Source organism: Lolium rigidum, chromosome 7 (assembly GCF_022539505.1).
Source record: "Lolium rigidum isolate FL_2022 chromosome 7, APGP_CSIRO_Lrig_0.1, whole genome shotgun sequence".
NCBI lineage: Eukaryota > Viridiplantae > Streptophyta > Magnoliopsida > Poales > Poaceae > Lolium > Lolium rigidum.
The window spans coordinates 196,987,721-196,995,502 of NC_061514.1; positions in this window are offsets into that span (position 1 = coordinate 196,987,721).

Here is a 7,782-nt window from a genome sequence, read left to right on the forward strand (position 1 = left end):
GAGGCATGAACCCACTATCGAGCATAAATACTCCCTCTTGGAGTCGCAAGTATCAACTTGGCCAGAGCCTCTACTAGCAACGGAGAGCATGCAAGAACATAAACAACATATATGATAGATTGATAATCAACTTGACATAGTATTCAATATTCATCGGATCCCAATAAACACAACATGTAGTATTACAAATAGATGATCTTGATCATGATAGGCAGCTCACAAGATCTAACATGATAGCACAATGAGGAGAAGACGACCATCTAGCTACTGCTATGGACCCATAGTCCAGGGGTGAACTACTCACACATCGATCCGGAGGCGATCATGGCGATGAAGAGACCTCCGGGAGATGATTCCCTCTCCCGGCGGGGTGCTGGAGGGGATCTCCTGAATCCCCGAGATGGGATTGGCGGCGGCGGCGTCTGCGGAAGGTTTTCCGTATCGTGGCTCTCGATGCTGGGGTTTTCGCGACGAAGGCTTTAAGTAGGTGGAAGGGTAGAGTCGGGGCGTCACGAGGGGCCCACACGCTAGGGCCGCGCGGCCAAGGCCCGGGCCGCGCCGCCCTAGTGTGTCGCCACCTCGTGGCCCCACTTCGTATCTCCCTCGGTCTTCCGGAAGCTTCGTGGAAAAATAAGACCTCGGGCGTTGATTTCGTCCAATTCCGAGAATATTTCCTTTGTAGGATTTCTGAAACCAAAAAAGCGAAAAACGAGCAAGCGGCTCTTCGGCATCTCGTCAATAGGTTAGTGCCGGAAAATGCATAATAATGACATATAATGTGTATAAAACATGTGAGTATCATCATAAAAGTAGCATGGAACATAAGAAATTATAGATACGTTTGAGACGTATCAGGCACCTTGGGCTTGAGCGGAGCATGCGCCCGGCGGCGATCTCCACCCGCTGGAAGTTGCAGAGGTGCAAGCCGAGCGCCTTGTGCTTGGCGCGGAAGGAGTAGACGTTCACCGTCGTGCCGACCTTGGGGAAGGTCTTGCCGATGTCCTTGGCATGCGTGAGGAGGCAGTTGAAGTCGGTGCTGCCGAGTCTCCTAGTGCAGAAGGGGCACCTGTAGACACCCTTGGCGAAGTAGGAGATGTACTGGCCGACCTGCAGCCTCCGCAGCACCTGCCGAGTCTTGATGTGCTGGTCCTCCTCGTCGCTGCCGACGTCGCTGCCAGACACCTGATCCATATCAAATGGAAACTATGAGTGAATGAGTTGCAACGATGACTAACGTGCATGATAACAAAGTTAGGAAAAACAGAGGCAGCCTCAGTTAAGAGTGGACACGATTATATATCTACAGGGACGGTGTAAGCGAACCAAAGCTCATGCACAACATATTTGTACACATCAATGGTTCGATGAAACCTCCCTGTAAAAATTTGTGTGCCCAACGATTCATCATAGGCAAAGAAACAGATTCCAGATCTGAACTTGAACACATTCCAGATTATTTGCAAAATTAGACGGTTGATATCTTTTGATTCGTGCATAAAATAACTGATTGAGATCCCATGATTACTTGCATAAATTAACTGATTGAGATCCCATTATTACTTGCATAAATTAACCGAACGACCGAACCCCAAATCTTAAACGAAATCAAGAAGGGATCAAAAGAAAATGGAATAAAATCGGCGCAAATATTAACCCAATACTCATCCATCTACAGATCCATCTACACCAGCAAAAATAGGGTTCAAAAAGGAATGGGGAACAAAAAGGGAGCAAACCGTAGTTACCTCGTTCCATGGGTCATCCATGCAGGTGTCGTAGGGGTTCGAGGGCGGGTTGTACGGCACCTCCTCATAGGGGTCGAATCCCAGAGGGATCTGACCGCCACCGGTGGCAGCCTCCGATGCACCGACGGCGGCGACGACGACCATTGAGGGGACGGTGTCGAAGAGGGAGGCGTCGCGCTTGGAGCCGACGGTGACGATGTGATTCACATTCTCCTTGTCCATGTCATCGGCAGAGGAGAGGGAGAGGGTTTTTTTGCTTTGAAGAAGATGATGGGACGTGAGAGGTGGCGTTGCGTGAGCGAGTGAGAGTGACAGAGATAGTGGGAGGAGGTGTCTATAAAGGCGAGGGGTGTGATGGCATGTATTTCACACGTTCGTTGGGCAACCCCAAGAGGAAGGTATGATGCGCACAGCAGCAAGTTTTCCCTCAGAAAGAAACCAAGGTTTATCGAACCAGGAGGAGCCAAGAAGCACGTTGAAGGTTGATGGCGGCGGGATGTAGTGCGGCGCAACACCAGGGATTCCGGCGCCAACGTGGAACCTGCACAACACAACCAAAGTACTTTGCCCCAACGAAACGAGTGAGGTTGTCAATCTCACCGGCTTGCTGTAACAAAGGATTAACCGTATTGTGTGGAAGATGATTGTTTGCGGAGAAAATAGTAAAAACAAGTATTGCAGCAGATTTGTATTTCGAGTATTAAAAGAATGGACCGGGGTCCACAGTTCACTAGAGGTGTCTCTCCCATAAGATAAAAGCATGTTGGGTGAACAAATTACGGTCGGGCAATTGACAAATAGAGAGAGCATAACAATGCACATACATGACATGATAAGTATAGTGAGATTTAATTGGGCATTACGACAAAGTACATAGACCGCCATCCAACTGCATCTATGCCTAAAAAGTCCACCTTCGGGTTATCATCCGAACCCCCTCCGGTATTAAGTTGCTAACAACGAGACAATTGCATTAAGTATGGTGCGTAATGTAATCAACAACTACATCCTCGGACATAGCGCCAATGTTTTATCCCTAGTGGCAACGAGCACAACACAACCTTAGAACTTTCACGTCACTTGTCCCAGGTGTCAATGCGGGCATGAACCCACTATCGAGCATAAATACTCCCTCTTGGAGTTAAAAGCAAAAACTTGGCCAGAGCCTCTACTAGTAACGGAGAGCATGCAAGATCATAAACAACACATATGTAATAACTTGATAATTAACATGACATGGTATTCTCTATCCATCGGATCCCGACAAACACAACATAGAGTATTACAAATAGATGATCTTGATCATGTTAGGCAGCTCACAAGATCCAACAATGAAGCACAATGAGGAGAAGACAACCATCTAGCTACTGCTATGGACCCATAGTCCAGGGGTGAACTACTCACTCATCACTCCGGAGGCGACCATGGCGGTGTAGAGTCCTCCGGGAGATGAATCCCCTCTCCGGCGAGGTGCCGGAGGAGATCTCCAGAATCCCCCAAGATGGGATCGGCGGCGGCGGCGTCTCGATAAGGTTTTCCGTATCGTGGTTTTTCGCCTCGGGGGTTTCGCGACGGAGGCTTTAAGTAGGCGGAAGGGCAGAGTCGGGGCCCGACGAGGGCCCACACCATAGGGCGGCGCGGGCCCCCCTTGGCCTCGCCGCCATGTGGTGTCGCCACCTCGTGGCCCCACTTCGTATGTTCTTCGGTCTTACGGAAGCTCCGTGGAAAAATAGGCCCACGGGTCTTCGTTTCGTCCAATTCCGAGAATATTTCGTTACTAGGATTTCTGAAACCAAAAACAGCGAGAAAACGAGGCGGCACTTCGGCATCTTGTTAATAGGTTAGTTCCAGAAAATGCACGAATATGACATAAAGTGTGCATAAAACATGTAGGTGTCATCAATAATATGGCATAGAACATAAGAAATTATCGATACGTCGGAGACGTATCAAGCATCCCCAAGCTTAGTTCTGCTCGTCCCGAGCAGGTAAAACGATAACAAAGATAATTTCTGAAGTGATATGCCATCATAACCTTGATCATACTATTTGTAAACATATGTAGTGGATGCAGCGATCAAAACAATGGTAATGACATGAGTAAACAAGTGAATCATAAAGCAAAGACTTTTCATGAATAGTACTTCAAGACAAGTATTAATAAGTCTTGCATAAGAGTTAACTCATAAAGCAATAAATCAAAGTAAAGGCATTGAAACAACACAAAGGAAGATTAAGTTTCAGCGGTTGCTTTCAACTTGTAACATGTATATCTCATGGATAATTGTCAACATAGAGTAATATAACAAGTACAATATGCAAGTATGTAGGAATCAATGCACGGTTTACACAAGTGTTTGCTTCTTGAGGTGGAGAGAAATAGGTGAACTGACTCAACATAAAAGTAAAAGAATGGTCCTTCAAAGAGGAAAGCATCGATTGCTATATTTGTGCTAGAGCTTTTATTTTGAAAACATGAAACAATTTTGTCAACGGTAGTAATAAAGCATATGAGTTATGTACATTATATCTTACAAGTTGCAAGTCTCATGCATAGTATACTAATAGTGCCCGCACCTTGTCCTAATTAACTTGGACTACCGGATCTTTGCAATGCACATGTTTTGACCAAGTACTGTCACAATGGGGTACCTCCATGCCGCCTGTACAAAGGTCTAAGGAGAAAGCTCGCATTTTGGATTTCTCGCTTTTGATTATTCTCAACTTAGACATCCATACCGGGACAACATGGACAACAGATAATGGACTCCTCTTTAATGCATAAGCATGTGGCAACAATTATTATTCTCATATGAGATTGAGGATATATGTCCAAACTGAAACTTCCACCATGAATCATGGCTTTAGTTAGCGGCCCAATGTTCTTCTCTAACAATATGCATGCTCCAACCATTAAGGTGGTAGATCTCTCTTACTTCGAGACAAGACGGACATGCATAGCAACTCACATGATATCCAACAAAGAATAGTTGATGGCGTCCCCAGAAACATGGTTATCGCACAACAAGCAACTTAATAAGAGATAAAGTGCATAAGTACATATTCAATACCACAATAGTTTTTAAGCTATTTGTCCCATGAGCTATATATTGCAAAGGTGAATGATGGAATTTTAAAGGTAGCACTAAAGCAATTTACTTTGGAATGGCGGATAAATACCATGTAGTAGGTAGGTATGGTGGACACAAATGGCATAGTGGTTGGCTCAAGTATTTTGGATGCATGAGAAGTATTCCCTCTCGATACAAGGTTTAGGCTAGCAAGGTTATTTGAAACAAACACAAGGATGAACGGTACAGCAAAACTCACATAAAAGACATATTGTAAACATTATAAGACTCCATACCGTCTTCCTTGTTGTTCAAAACTCAATACTAGATATTATCTAGACTCTAGAGAAACCAAATATGCAAACCAAATTAGCAAGCTCTAAGTATTTCTTCATTAATGGGTGCAAAGTATATGATGCAAGAGCTTAAATATGAGCACAACAATTGCCAAGTATCAAATTATCCAAGCCATTTTAGAGTTACTACATGTATCATTTTCCAATTCCAACCATATAACAATTTAACGAAGAAGAAACTTCGCCATGAATACTATGAGTAGAGCCTAAGGACATATTTGTCCATATGCTACAGCGGAGCGTGTCTCTCTCCCATAAAGTGAATGCTAGGATCCATTTTATTCAAACAAAACAAAAAACAAAAACAAACCGACGCTCCAAGTAAAGTACATAAGATGTGACGGAATAAAAATATAGTTTCGGGGAGGAACACGATAATGTTGTCGATGAAGAAGGGGATGCCTTGGGCATCCCAAGCTAGACGCTTGAGTCTTCTTAGAATATGCAGGGGTGAACCACCGGGGCATCCCCAAGCTTAGAGCTTTCACTCTCCTTAATCATATTGCATCATACTCCTCTCTTGATCCTTGAAAACTTCCTCCACACCAAACTCGAGACAACTCATTAGAGGGTTAGTGCATAATAAAAATTCGCATGTTTCAGAGGTGACACAATCATTCTTAACACTTCTGGACATTGCATAAAGCTACTGGACATTAGTGGATCAAAGAAATTCATCCAACATAGCAAAAGAGGCAATGCGAAATAAAAGACAGAATCTGTCAAAACAGAACAGTCCGTAAAGATGGATTTTATTAGGCCACCATACTTGCTCAAATGAAAATGCTCAAATTGAATTAAAGTTGCGTACATATCTGAGGATCATGCTCGTAAATTGTCTTAATTTTATGAGCTACCTACAGGGAGATAGACCCAGATTCGTGACAGCAAAGAAATCTGGAACTGCGCAGTAATCCAAATCTAGTACTTACTTTTCTATCAAAGACTTTACTTGGCACAACAAAACATAAAACTAAGATAAGGAGAGGTTGCTACAGTAGTAAACAACTTCCAAGACACAAATATAAAACAAAAATACTGTAGTAAAAACGTGGGTTGTCTCCCATAAGCGCTTTTCTTTAACGCCTTTCAGCTAGGCGCAGAAAGTGTAACTCAAGTAACATCGAGAGATGAAGCATCAACATCATAATTTGTTCTAATGATAGAATCATAAGGTAACTTCATTCTCTTTCTAGAGAAGTGTTCCATACCTTTCTTGAGAGGAAATTGATATTTAATATTACCTTCCTTCATATCAATAGTGGCACCAACGGTTCGAAGAAAAGGTCTTCCCAATATAATGGGGCAAGATGCATTGCATTCAATATCCAAGACAACAAAATCAACGGGGACAAGGTTATTGTTAACCATAATATGAACATTATCAACTTTTCCCAAAGGTTTCTTTTTAGCATTATCGGTGAGATTAACATCCAAATAACGAGTTTTTCAATGGTGGCAAGTCAAGCATATCATAGACTTTTTTAGGCATAACGAAATACTTGCACCAAGATCACATAAAGCATTACAATCAAAATCTTTGACTCTCATTTTAATGATGGGCTCCCAACCATCCTCTAGCTTTCTAGGAATAGAAGTTTCAAGTTTTAGTTTCTCTTCTCTAGCTTTTATGAGAGCATTTGTAATATGTTTTGTGAAAGCCAAGTTTATAGTACTAGCATTAGGACTTTTAGCAAGTTTTTGCAAGAACTTTATAACTTCAGAGATGTGGCAATCATCAAAATCTAAATCATTACAATCTAAAGCAATGGGATTATCATCCCCAAGGTTGGAAAAAATTTCAGCAGTTTTATCACAAGCGGTTTCGACGGTTTTAGCGGTTTCGGGTAATTTTGCGCGCTTTGCACTAGGAGTAGAAGCATTGCCAACACCAATTATTTTACCATTGATAGTAGGAGGTGCAGCAACATGTGAAGCATTAGCATTGCTAGTGGTGGTAATAGTCCAAACTTTAGCTACATTTTCCTTTTTAGCTAGTTTTTCATTTTCTTCTCTATCCCACCTAGCACTTGCAGTTCAGCCATTAATCTTATATTCTCATTAATTCTAACTTGGATGGCATTTGCTGTAGTAACAATTTTATTTTCAATATCCCTATTAGGCATAACTTTCGATTTCAAAAGATCAACATCGGAGGCAAGACTATCAACTCTAGAAACAAGAATATCAATTTTATTGAGCTTTTCCTCAACAGATTTGTTAAAGGCAGTTTGTGTACTAATAAATTCTTTAAGCATGGCTTCAAGTCCAGGGGGTGTATTCCTATTATTGTTGTAAGAATTCCCATAAGAATTAGCATAACCGTTACCATTATTATAAGGATATGGCCTATAGTTATTACTAGAATTGTTAGATAAGCATTGTTGTTGAAATTATTATTTTTAATGAAGTTTACATCAACATGTTCTTCTTGGGCAACCAATGAAGCTAATGGAACATTATTAGGATCAACATTAGTCCTATCATTCGCAAGCATAGACATAATAGCATCAACCTTATCATTCAAGGAAGAGGATTCTTCAACAGAATTTACCTTCTTACCTTGTGGAGCTCTTTCCGTGTGCCATTCAGAGTAATTAACCATCATAT